This window comes from Alexandromys fortis, unplaced genomic scaffold (genome assembly GCF_014885135.2).
Source record: "Alexandromys fortis isolate MF-2015 unplaced genomic scaffold, M_Fortis_MF-2015_v1.1 scaffold_82, whole genome shotgun sequence".
NCBI classification, from domain to species: Eukaryota; Metazoa; Chordata; class Mammalia; order Rodentia; family Cricetidae; genus Alexandromys; species Alexandromys fortis.
This window is the reverse complement of record NW_026067963.1, coordinates 8,182,647-8,194,119: the sequence shown is the minus strand read 5'-3', so window position 1 is coordinate 8,194,119 and position 11,473 is coordinate 8,182,647.

Below are 11,473 nucleotides of genomic sequence, written 5' to 3'. Positions count from 1 at the left end.
ACCTCATGAGGCTCACAATGGCAGTAACTTTTATAAGGTGGCTGTGTGTACTAAATGAGGTAATGTGACCAGTGACGGGTCCACGATAGGAAATGGTAGCTCATCCAGCACAACTGGCCGGATGAGGGTTGACTTCCATGTCTCTCAAATGCCTCTCACACCTGCTCTGTCCTAACACGTCCTGGACCAAAGAGCAAGGACCCCTGGTCTAGACCAGTAGACTCCTCAGCACGGAAGAGGTTCCCACCGAGGCTGTCTGTGGGAAATTGACCGAAGCCCCAAGCAAGTCAGGCTGTTCCCAAGAACGCTTGTTCAGGGGATTCCAGGGCTCCAGCCTCCCTGGCCTATAGCACTCTGGCTTAGGCTGCAGTTAGTGTACAGGTGGTTCCTGGAGCCAGTGAGGCACAGCTGGGCTGAGCTGCTTACGTGCATCTGAGCTCTGCATGGAAAATGAAAGTAGCTCCCCGCCACTGTACCTGCTCCAGTGGGACTCCAGGATTGAGACATCACATTACCCTTTTCAAATGTCCTGTAGAATAGCTGTGTCAGAACACACAGACTGGGCTCAGATGTTTGTGATCCTGCCAGAGCAGAGCTCTCTGTCCTCCTGTAGTCTATTCACAGCCCCAGGAACACAAAACTCAAACTCTCTAGGCCAGGAGGAGACCCAGGTAGGGACAAGATTTGCCAGCCTTGTGCAGCAAGGTGGTAAACACCCCTCCCTACTCCTCTCCCTAGGGAGAACATTCACAAAAAGACTTCCTGGTTAGTCCTTTGGGATAAAACACCAGAACAGGTTCCTGGGCGTGGTGGTACATGCCTGTAATCCCAACACTTGGGAGACGGAACCAGAAAGATGGGGAGTTCAAGGCCAGCCTCTGTTGCATAGTGAGACCCTGTCTGAAGAAAACACCATCATTTTCTAACTACCGCATTCTGAGCAGTTTTGTTCAGTCTGGCTCGACTGCACTGCAGCAGCGGGATGGAGCTCTCCCTTCCCCCACCTCACCTTTCAGCCGACCTAGGGAAACGGACCTGAAGCACTGTGGAGCCAGTGCTGGTGTAGCTGAGGCCTTTGGTGCAAAACCCCCCCATGTCAAAGGGGATAAAGAGTTTATTCTGGAGCCAGATATAAATGACCATGGCTGGGGAACACTGATTTAGATCACCCCAAGTTCCATCTTCCAGTATGGAAAGTCACATGAAATTTTTTGTAGGGCCAGGACATAAAGCCATAAATTAAGAAACTTCAAAATCTGTTGTGGGTTCTTCAGGCAGCCAGGTGGTAGCACAGCGGGGAAGATGGCTGTAGGCCCTGGGTATGATCTTCAAGCAGCGAGTTTTAAGAAGCCAGGGAGTTTAACCACTGGGGAGTTCCTGGACTTCGGTTTGCCTTCCCAAACATAGAGCATAGGAGTATTTTTGGGATGGAGAGCCATGTCTGAGGGTTGGGAAAGGTGGGATAGGTTGAGGTGAAGAAAGATGAAGTTATCAGTGTGTGTGTGTGTGTGCTTTATAAGGTAGAGAAAATGATGTGTAAGTATGACCTGGGGTGCGTCGTGAGCCCCCTGACTGCCTGTTCACACTTTTCATGGTGGGTGGATTTGTTGACTTCCACCTGTATGAGCCAGACAAGCCTTCTTCCAAACCTCTAAGAAGCAGCTTAAAACAACCGTGATAACCCCATGGTGCATTAGAGGGGTTCTATGCAGTAACACCCACAGGGGTTCAGGCTTCCTTTGAGGAAGCTTCAAAGGAGAGGGTGTGTGCTTTGGTCTTTAAAACTAGGAAGAATGGCTCAGGCTTCTTATAGGACAAAAAAAAAATGTTCATTTCATAATGGGATCCCTCATAGTGGGGTGAGGTGAGGCAGACAAACATGGGGCTGGACCCAAGCACACTCACATGGCTGCGGAAACCAGAAGGATGGGTGTGTTTAAAGGGTACAGAACAGGTGGTCCTGGAGTCACAGCAGGGTCCCTTCTCTGCCTGTGCCATCTAGCTGTCCAGGCTTGCTGTGAATGCCAGGCACCTGTCAGGGTGGTTGGCCCCTGGTGTTCATTGCAGGGTGGGGCCATGTATTCCTACAGCTTTCTCCGGACAGAATTACCCAGCAGTCTCTGCAAACTAAAGACGGGAGGAAAACAAACGAAGGAATCAAGGATACAATTTTAAGAAAGCTGTACCAGAATTTTCCATTCCAGTGCCGAAAGTGACCAAGGATTAAGCTCTCTGCCAGAGAAAACAAACCCAATGGTGCTGTCCAGTGGGGAGAGACAGTATGCTTCTACAGTGTGGTTCCTGCAGGACCGAGAAACAGCATGAGTCTTGCAGAATATGGCTCAAGAAGGAACCGGCTGCTCACAGGACTGCCACTGGCCATCTGGTCACTCAGTTCAGGGAGTCCAGCTGGCAGTGTGGTTGTATGCACAGCATTTGACCGTCACTCTTCCCCCATCTCCTGGTGTCCTCATAGCTCCGAGATGGTAGGGGCGGATCTAAGCCTAAAAACGGAATGTCACGTCCACAGCAAACACCTGCCACGGGGCCACTGAGAGGCCAGGGAAGAAGGACTCTGGGTCCAACAACTTGACCTCATTTCCTGTCCAGGAAGTGAGTCCTGGCCACCCCCTCCTTGTACGCATCGAGCAGATGTGAGCAGGCCTTTCAGCCCAGAAGCTCCCAAGAGGCCTCAGGCTGGTCAGTTCTTCCTGCTTTACCTTAGCCAAGTGCCTGTTCTGTCGTGGTCCTCTACAAAGTCATGGAAAATGCACAGCGGGAGAAGCCTGGATGCACAGTCATCTCTTTTTTTCAATGGGACAGCCCAGCATGGTTCTGACTCACAGGTATTTGAGTAGCACGTAGTCTTGGAGCTGTCATGCACCACCCACTCAGGAGATTTAGGACTGGAAGTTGGCTCTGAATCCCTCCTAGGTCCTCAAAGCCACGGATGCTCAGGCCTCTTAGTTGGATGGCAGAGTATTCACACATAACCTCCATAAGTCCTCCCGTGTACTTTTTATCTCTTGAGGATGAGGATGAAGCTCGGTCATAAAGTACTTGTCTAGCATATGAGGCTTAGAGTTTAATCCCAAGTACTGTCCCTCTCCCAAACCTCTAGGTCAGTGGTTCTCAAACTGTGGGTCACTACCCCCTTGGGATTGCATATCAGATACTTAGACTACAATGTAATACAGATACTACAATTTATAACATGGTTGGGAGGTGCTCTGCGACAGGAACTGTATTAAGGGGTTGCAGCACAGGAAGGTTGAGAACCACTGCTGTAGATTGTTTACAGTTCCTAATAGAACGTGAACGCCGTGTCGCTAGCAGCTGAGCTGTGTTGTTTCAGGAGCAGCAGTGAAGGGGAAAGTCTGCACACGTTCAGTGTGGGCATCAGTTTTTCTAGTATTTCTGGTTCTCCATTGAATCCATGGGCTGGGAAGTGCCGATACAAAGGGCTGAATAAAGGAAGGGATGAGTAGTAAACAGATCTGTGGGGAATTTCAGCTAATTGATTTGCTTCACCCTCACATTACGGAGCTTGGTGTGGGCTAACCATAGTGACTCCTCTCTAGGGCACATGAGAAGGGAGGGAGGAAGAGTCTGGGGACACCTGACCACACTAGCTTGACAGTGATAAAGGTCAACGCTGTCATGACTTACCTCTGGGTTTCCTCCCCCAGAGCTAAGCTGAGTAATCAAAAACGTCATACCAACCCCAGTTGAGGACAGTCTGGCCCCTTACTGTAAAAGTTTAACAGCTGGGGGAAACTGGTGGTGGGTGTATAGAAACTATGCTTGTGATTTTTCTGTCCATCTAAAAATTGACCAGTTTTTGCTGGGCGGTGGTGGCACACGCCTTTGATCCCAGCACTCTGGAGGCAGAGGCAGGATCTCTGTGAGTTCAAGGCCAGCCTGGTCTACAAGAGCTAGAGTTCCAGGACAGGCCCCAAAGCTACAGGAGAAACCTTGTCTCAAAAAAAAAAAAAATTTGGTTTTATATATATATTGTATATACCTGAGCCCATATATGCCCTGTGTACATGCAGGAGCCCAAGGAGGTCCAAAGAGGCAGCAGACCTCCCCAGGAACTGGAGTTACATACAGATGGTTATGAGCAGCCATGTGGGTACTGGGAATCAAACTCTGAAAGAACCACCAGTTCTCTTACGCACTGAACCATCTCTCTTGCCTCCTTTTTTTTCTTTTAAGATTTATTCATTTATTATGTATACAGTGTTCTGTCTGCATGTGTGCCTGCACACTAGAAGAGAGAACCAGATGTCATATATGATTGTGAGCCACCATGTGGTTGCCAAGAACTGAACTCGGGTCCTCTGGAAGGGCAGCCAGTGCTCTTAACCTCTGAGCCATCTCTCAGGCCCCCTGTTTTTTTTTCTTACTGAGACAGAGTCTCATGTAGCAGCCTCAAGTTAGTCATAGAGCTGAGGCTGGCCTAAAACTTCTGACCTTCCAGCTTCTAGAGACTTGAACCACCACATCCACATTATCTGTGCTGGGGCTTGAACTCGGGGCCTCATACATTCTAGGCAAGCTTTCTACCACTGATCCACACTCGAAGTCAAAGCCTTATTTTAAAATACACTTTATTATTATCATTATTGTTTTCTGTTTGGAAGAAGGGTCTTGCTATAGCCCTGGCTGGCCTGGAACTCACTAGGTAACCCAAGCTTGCCCTGAACTGATCCTCTTGAGTGCTGGCTTACCATGGGTATTCTTATGGTTGTTTTTAAAGTTGTGTTTGCTTAGGGCTTGCTGAGGGCAATGAAAAGTTCCCATTAAACTGAACTCTGTTCCTGCCTGATCTTGTTCTTGGATATGCCAGAGTGGCAGGAGGAAGGAATCTCGGCTGTCTGGTCCCAGTTCCTGTACCAGCTGGTGAAGAGCTCAAGCAAAGCTGTCCTTGTGGGAAGTGAGGAAGATGTCCAGGAATCGGTTAGACATGCTGCGACTGGTTGCCACCAGGACTGCGGTTAGCTCAGCTCGTGGAGACTTACATCACAGCCTTGCTGTGAGTAACCAAGTGTCACAGCAGGGCGGCACACACTTCATTCAGAGACTATCACTCTATACCATGGATCATACATGGCATGATGTCCTTTAGAAGGGGCTGGGGACATAGCCCAATTGCTAGAGTGTTTGCCTGGCGTTCATGAAGCCTTAAGTTCAAGTCCCACCACTGAGTAAACCAAGTGTGGTGGTGCCCCACCCCACCCCTCCTATAACCTCAGCACAGGAGGTCAAGGCATGAGGATCAGGAGTTCAAGACTAGCCTCAGCTACAGACTGAGTTCAAGGCCTGGACTGTGAGACACCATCTCAGAAGAAAGGAAGGATGGGGTAGGCCTGTCCCTTTGCTGTCACCATCTCGTCCCGCTGAAAGATGGGGCCAGGAATTCCAGCCCTGGAAGACATAAACTGCCCCACCCTTAGGTCACCCTCGTACCTCTTCATCCAGAAGTCTGGGGTGACAAAAACAAACACACAAAACAAAACAAAAAAAAGGTCTTTGGGCAGTTTGGAGGCAGCAGGTCTGGGCTCAGGTGGACTCCACCACCCGACAGCAGAGAGAGCTCAGTGAGTCACTCAGCTCTCTGGCCTGTTTCTCTCGTAAACACAGGTCACACACCTGCCTCACCTGCTTGGTGAGGCTGCACCAAGGGTCAGAGGGCAGGAAAGAGTTCAGGCAGACGGCCATGGCTTATCGCTGGGGAGGGGAGGGGGGGTGCTGTTTCTCAGGTAGTAGCTGGGGCCTTTGTGGCCTCAGGAGTGATCTGGGATAGTTTCAGATCCATCAAGGTGCTCTCACTTGCAAGTACAGCTATACCTGGATTGTTGACAAGCGCATCATAAGTTGAAGATCTGAAGTCAGAACTGGACTCACAAGCTGGGTGCTGTGGTACACCTGCCATCCCACCACGTGGAAGACTGAAGCGGAAGGAAGGGTCCTGCGTTCTAGACCAGCCTGTGGTACATAGACTGTCAAAAAGTAAGAAGAATACTGACCACACCTAACCAGCCAAGCATAGTACAAAACCTGTTCAACACATGTTGCCTTCATAATCCCATGGAGTCAAAACAGTGTAAGTTGACTGTTTATAATGGTAAATGCAACTCAGATTGGCTCATATGACAGAAAATACAAGGGCCTTGTGGTCGACGCTCAGGCATTTCCTCATCTCCTGGGAGCTTGAATGTGCTCACTGCCTGCCTGCCTGCCTTCTAGGAAGAAATGGCCACACGTACCACTGTCCATGAGGATACAGTCAGGTGTCCAGGACTTCTCTGGACTGTTTCAGGTCATGTTCTTGGCTCTGGATCCATCCCCAGGACTAAAACAGGCTGCCTGGCTTATCTGTGGTTCCTGTCAACCCTGAGCAAGTAGTTAAAGCAAAGACAGGTCAAGATGGCTGACCTGGGGCTGGAATGGATGGGAGCTGTCCACTCCAGGTTTCTGTCACTAATCCGCTGTGGTGGCCAGCGGCCGTCACTAGCCTCCTAAGTACCCCTTTCCCCTGTTGACTGATTTTAATTTGAACTTGTGGTGGTTTGGGCGAGAATGTCCCCCACCGTCTCAGGTACTCCAGCACTTGGTCCTGTATTAGTGGCGCTGCTCAGGAGGTTTAGGCAGGGTGGCCTTGCTGGAGGAAGCTAATCACTGCACGTAATTTTGAGAGTTCATCCTTTTGCCTACTTCGGCTCACTCTCTACTTCGTTTGGGATTAAAGATGAGCTTTCTCAGCTTCCTGTTCCTGCTATTGTGTCTGCCACTTGCTGCCAGGATGGACTTTTATCCCTCTAGAAGTTACCTTCGGCCATGTTTATCACTGCAACAGAAAGTAACTTACGCAGAGCTTCCTTCCTTCCCCAGTAATTGTGCTTGAGACAGAGCTTCTAGTAGATTTTTAAAGGTTTGGTGTTTTTTGTTTATTCTTATTCTTTTTGGTTGATGTTGTTGTTTGTTTTTCTTATTTTTTTCAAAACAAGTCTAGGTAGCCCAGGGTGACCTCTAACTCACTGTATAGCTGAGGGGGGACCATGGATTTTACTTGCTCTCTTCTCTTCTCTTCTCTTCTCTTCTCTTCTCTTCTCTTCTCTTCTCTTCTCTTCTCTTCTCTCTCTCTCTCTCTCTCTCTCTCTCTCTCTCTCTCTGTCATTGTTGTTTTGAGACAGGATCTCACTATGTATTATATATCCCTGGCTGGCCCAAAAGTCACTCACGTGTAGATCAGGCTGGCCTTGAACTCACAGAGAGCCTCTGGTCTCTGTGTCCCAAACGCTAGATGAAAGGCATGTGCTACCACACCAGCTGGCCTTAGTGATCCTGCCACCTCCACCTCTCCAGTGCTGGGATTCCAGGCTTGCAACACTGCATCTGGGTTTTAATTCCCATTCTGAAGATTGTGTGCTTCTGATGGCGTCTCATTGCCCACTGGAGAGAGAAGGTGACCAGGATGTAGGCCCGAAGCTGGTGAGGCCCAGTAGTCCCCACTGGGAAGAAAGGCTGGGCTAGCACTCAATACTCATCTGCACGGAGCCTTCCCTTTAGCTCCAACGCTCTGTTTTAGGGTATTATCTATTTATGTGTGTGCACACACGTATGTGCACATGCATACCACAGTACACGTGTCAAGATCAAAGGACAATTTATAGAATCAGTTCTTTCCTTTTGCTAGGTGGGGTCCAGAGATCAAACGTAGGTTGTCGGGTCACCTTGCAGCCCAAGCTAGCCTTGAACTTGGGCTCCTTCTCGTCCCTGCTTCTGAATCCTGCAATCACAGGCGAAGCACCAATGCAGCTGTCAGTTTCACCATCATCTTCAGTTGTGTGTTCACCATCATCTTCAGTTGTGTGTTCTCCACCCTTGTCCAAGGCAGTGAACGCCCCTGAGCAGTGTAAGTGAGTGACCGCAATGCTTAAGCCCGAGACTCAACCAAATGCATCTGTTTGATCGCACAGTACACAGTAAGCATCCTGGCCATGAAGATAGGGCAGAACACTAAATGGATACAAATGAGTTGGCATCTCCACCAGGGCAAACTGCAGCCCATGGGCCAAATCTGGGCCACCACCTGTCTTCATAAACAGCCTGGCTTGGGACCCAGCCACACTCCTGTGGTTTTGTGGTGGAGCTGAGTTGAACAGTTGCAAGAGAACATGTTATGAAGATATGGCAGTTCCCAAAGAGGAAGCACCCCTCTTTGCCCAGATAGGAGCAACACTGTCAGAGTTCCGAGATCAGCTCCAGAAGAGCAAACATCCCTGAGTCAAACCCATCCCAGAAGGAGGTAATTGAGAAGTGCCAGTCTGTACCTTCGCTGAGCTGTGCTCCGCGCAGGAGTTTTAACTTTTGAGGCCACAGTGAGAGTCTAGACAGCACGCAGGTATAAACGCATCCGTTCCCTATTTGTGGAGTCAGAAGCTGGAAGCTATGGGGAGCTCCTGTCATTTCCCAGAACGCACTGTGGCAAGAGGTGGGTCTAGTGACACTAAGCTCTTTAATCTGCAGGATGGAATGTTAGCATTGCTGACCAAACACCCAACCCTTGAAGCCAGTGGGTCCTGCCTCTAGCTACAGCCACTTTGCACTCGGGGCCGTGGAACACCTGCTACTGCTGCTGCCTTTTTAGTTTGTGATGCTGGCTATAAAACCCAAGTAGTCTACTGCCAAGCTGTTGTTTCTCTAATCCTTGGCTATGAAGCTCCTGCCAGTACAGGAGTATACAGTACAGTCTATACAGTTTAAAGTATTAGTGCGGTAGAGTGATGGACCTGCAGCCAACCATCACTCAAGGTTTCCTCCCTTAAGGATTTAATTTTATTTGTGCATGTTTTTTTTTCAAGTATGCATACGTCACATGTATGCTTAGTGTGCACAGAAACCAGAAGACAGTGTTGAATCCCCTGGAACTGGAATTAACATGCAGTTGTGAGCTGCCATGTGAGTGCTGAAAACTGAACTCAGGTCCTCTGGAAGAGCAACAACTCCTCTGAGCCACGAAGTCATCTTTTCAGTTTTCTTTTTTAAATTATTAATTTATCTGTGTGTGTGTGCGTGTGCATATATGCATGCATGCAGATGTGTGCATATACGCATGCATGCACATGCATGTCACAGTGCCCATGTTGAGGTCAAAGGACAAATTGTAGGGCCGCCTCTCCCCTTTTGCCATTTTCGATCCCAGGGACCGAACTCAGGTCCTCAGGCCTAGTGGCAGGCTTTACCTCACAAGCCGTCATCGTGTCTTCCCATCTCCATGTTGTTTACATTTTATCTCTGATGACATAAAACACCAGGAAGCAACACAGCTAGACCCGAGTGAGGCTAGCCCTTGGCAGGGGACCTTCCCTGGCACTGGTATTTAAGCATCTTTTGTATGGTCTTTCTGCCAAGTGCCTTCCTATAGGGTACTACCACACTGTCTGCCAAACAGCTTAGACAAGGGTGTTCTGGCCCTTAGTGTCCCTAAGGCCTATGTGACAAATCTGTTAAGGAATTTGTCACCAGGAAGAGACTCAGCAACTGGCATGTTGCTTTCATCCACTAGAACCCTGCAGTAGCCCACCCTGGCCTTTTGTCTGACCCTAGAAAGCTCTAGTTAACTCAGTTCTGAGAGCCACCATCTTCCTCCTTCAGACTCCTGGGCCAGTCCAGCCCCTTTTCCAGGTGTTGAGTCCATAACCCCCATGGCATGGCAGATCAGGTGGACTTCATGGTGCTGTCGTACTGACACAGGAAGATACACTGCTGTTTCGTGCTTCAAAGAAACGCCTAAGAATAGATTGTGCAGCTCCGCAGTCACAGACCCAGAAGACACAGGGGTTCCTGGCCAAGGACAAAGGCAAGATCTAAAATGAAGATCATTGAAGGATCTGTGGCTCAGGCTAGCTCTCTGGCTCCGGACAGCTGCACTCCTTCCCAAAGGCAGTTCTGGGAGCTCTGCCACCAGGTGGGAGCTGGGGCTGATGTCGACTCTACAGCCCCAGATAAGTCCTGGGCTAAGCAAAGAGGAGGAATCTCAGTCCCAGCCCGTGACTGCAGAAACTGGGCCCGAACTGCTGTCTTCTTGGAACTCTTGGGAATCTGGGATGAGCAAAATCAACCATGGGGTTAAACGTTAATCTCAGCAGAGGAGACGATCTGGTAATGGGGAAGCCCCAGCACAACTGAGACTCTGGATGCAGGAAGCTCACGATAGAGCAGTGATGAAGGATGGAATGAGGGGGCTGGTAGTTTCTCTCTGACCTTAAACTTGGCTACGTCCACAGAACTATGGCTTGATTCTCACCTGATGTCACTCAGAAACAAGGCTCAATGAGAAGACTGCTTCAGAACGCACTCTCCAGAACTGCCACCTCGGGGGGTTCACCCTGGCTGATCTAGGAATCCTGCCTTCTGGTGCCAGGAAGGGCTGGCAGGATCCTCACGTGAACACATCTGTGGTAGTCTGGCATTTGTTGGTAGGACATATTTCCTGGGGTCAAATGCTATGTTAGTAGTGTCTTCTCCTGAGGCCCCACATGACAAAATATGGATCAAACCAGACCTGAGACTTATCTCCAGCCCCCTGAAGGCCGAGTCGGGAAGCTCTCCGGAGAAGGAAGCCGAGAAACGGCAGCACAAGCCTGAGACGCAGGATCGGGCACAGCCTTTCTTCGCTCTCTTGCCCAGCTCCACCTGCCCTTCCTGGCCCTGCTCCTGGGGGTGAAGACATCTCAGTCCCAAGTGGTTTCCTGACCTCAGTGACTGCAGTGCTTTAGGCTTCTGATGCTGAGCCTTTTCCTACTGTCAGTGGTGGACAAATACATTTGGACATGTTAGATTGCATCCTAACCCCCCCCCCTTTTTTTTTTAGCAGAATAGACATTGCCAGGATGGGAGTTGCATTCAGAATGAAGCTGGGTTATTTGCATGGATGGAGTTTCCTCTGAGGTCGTCTCCTTTCCCAAGGGGCAAGCCACAGAATGTTGCTTTCTTGGCCTTGTGAGACAGTCCTTCTAGTAATGGCGGTATTCCAGTGATACCCACGACAGCCCCTACCTATGGCCAGGTTGTCCATCCACCAGCCCTACCTATGCAATGCCAGAGCAAAGTCCCTTCTACAGGCAGGTTAGAGACAAACACAGATGTCAAAATTCAATGTGTGGAGAGGTAGCCAAGGGGGAATGCAGTTATTCCGCTCATAAGCAGAAGACAGGAAATTCCCATAAGCAAATGGGCATCTGGAAGGGATTTTCTTGGTATAGATAGAAGAGAGGGCTAGAGGACTTGCTGTTCTTCCAGAGGATCTGCATTTGGTTCCCAGCATCTACACTGAACCCACTAAAAACCACCTGTAACTCCAGAGCCAGGGGATTTGGCGCCCTCTTCTGGTCTCTACAGACATTCACATTCTCTCTCTCTCTCTCTCTCTCTCTCTCTCTCTCTCTCTCTCTCTCTCTCTCTC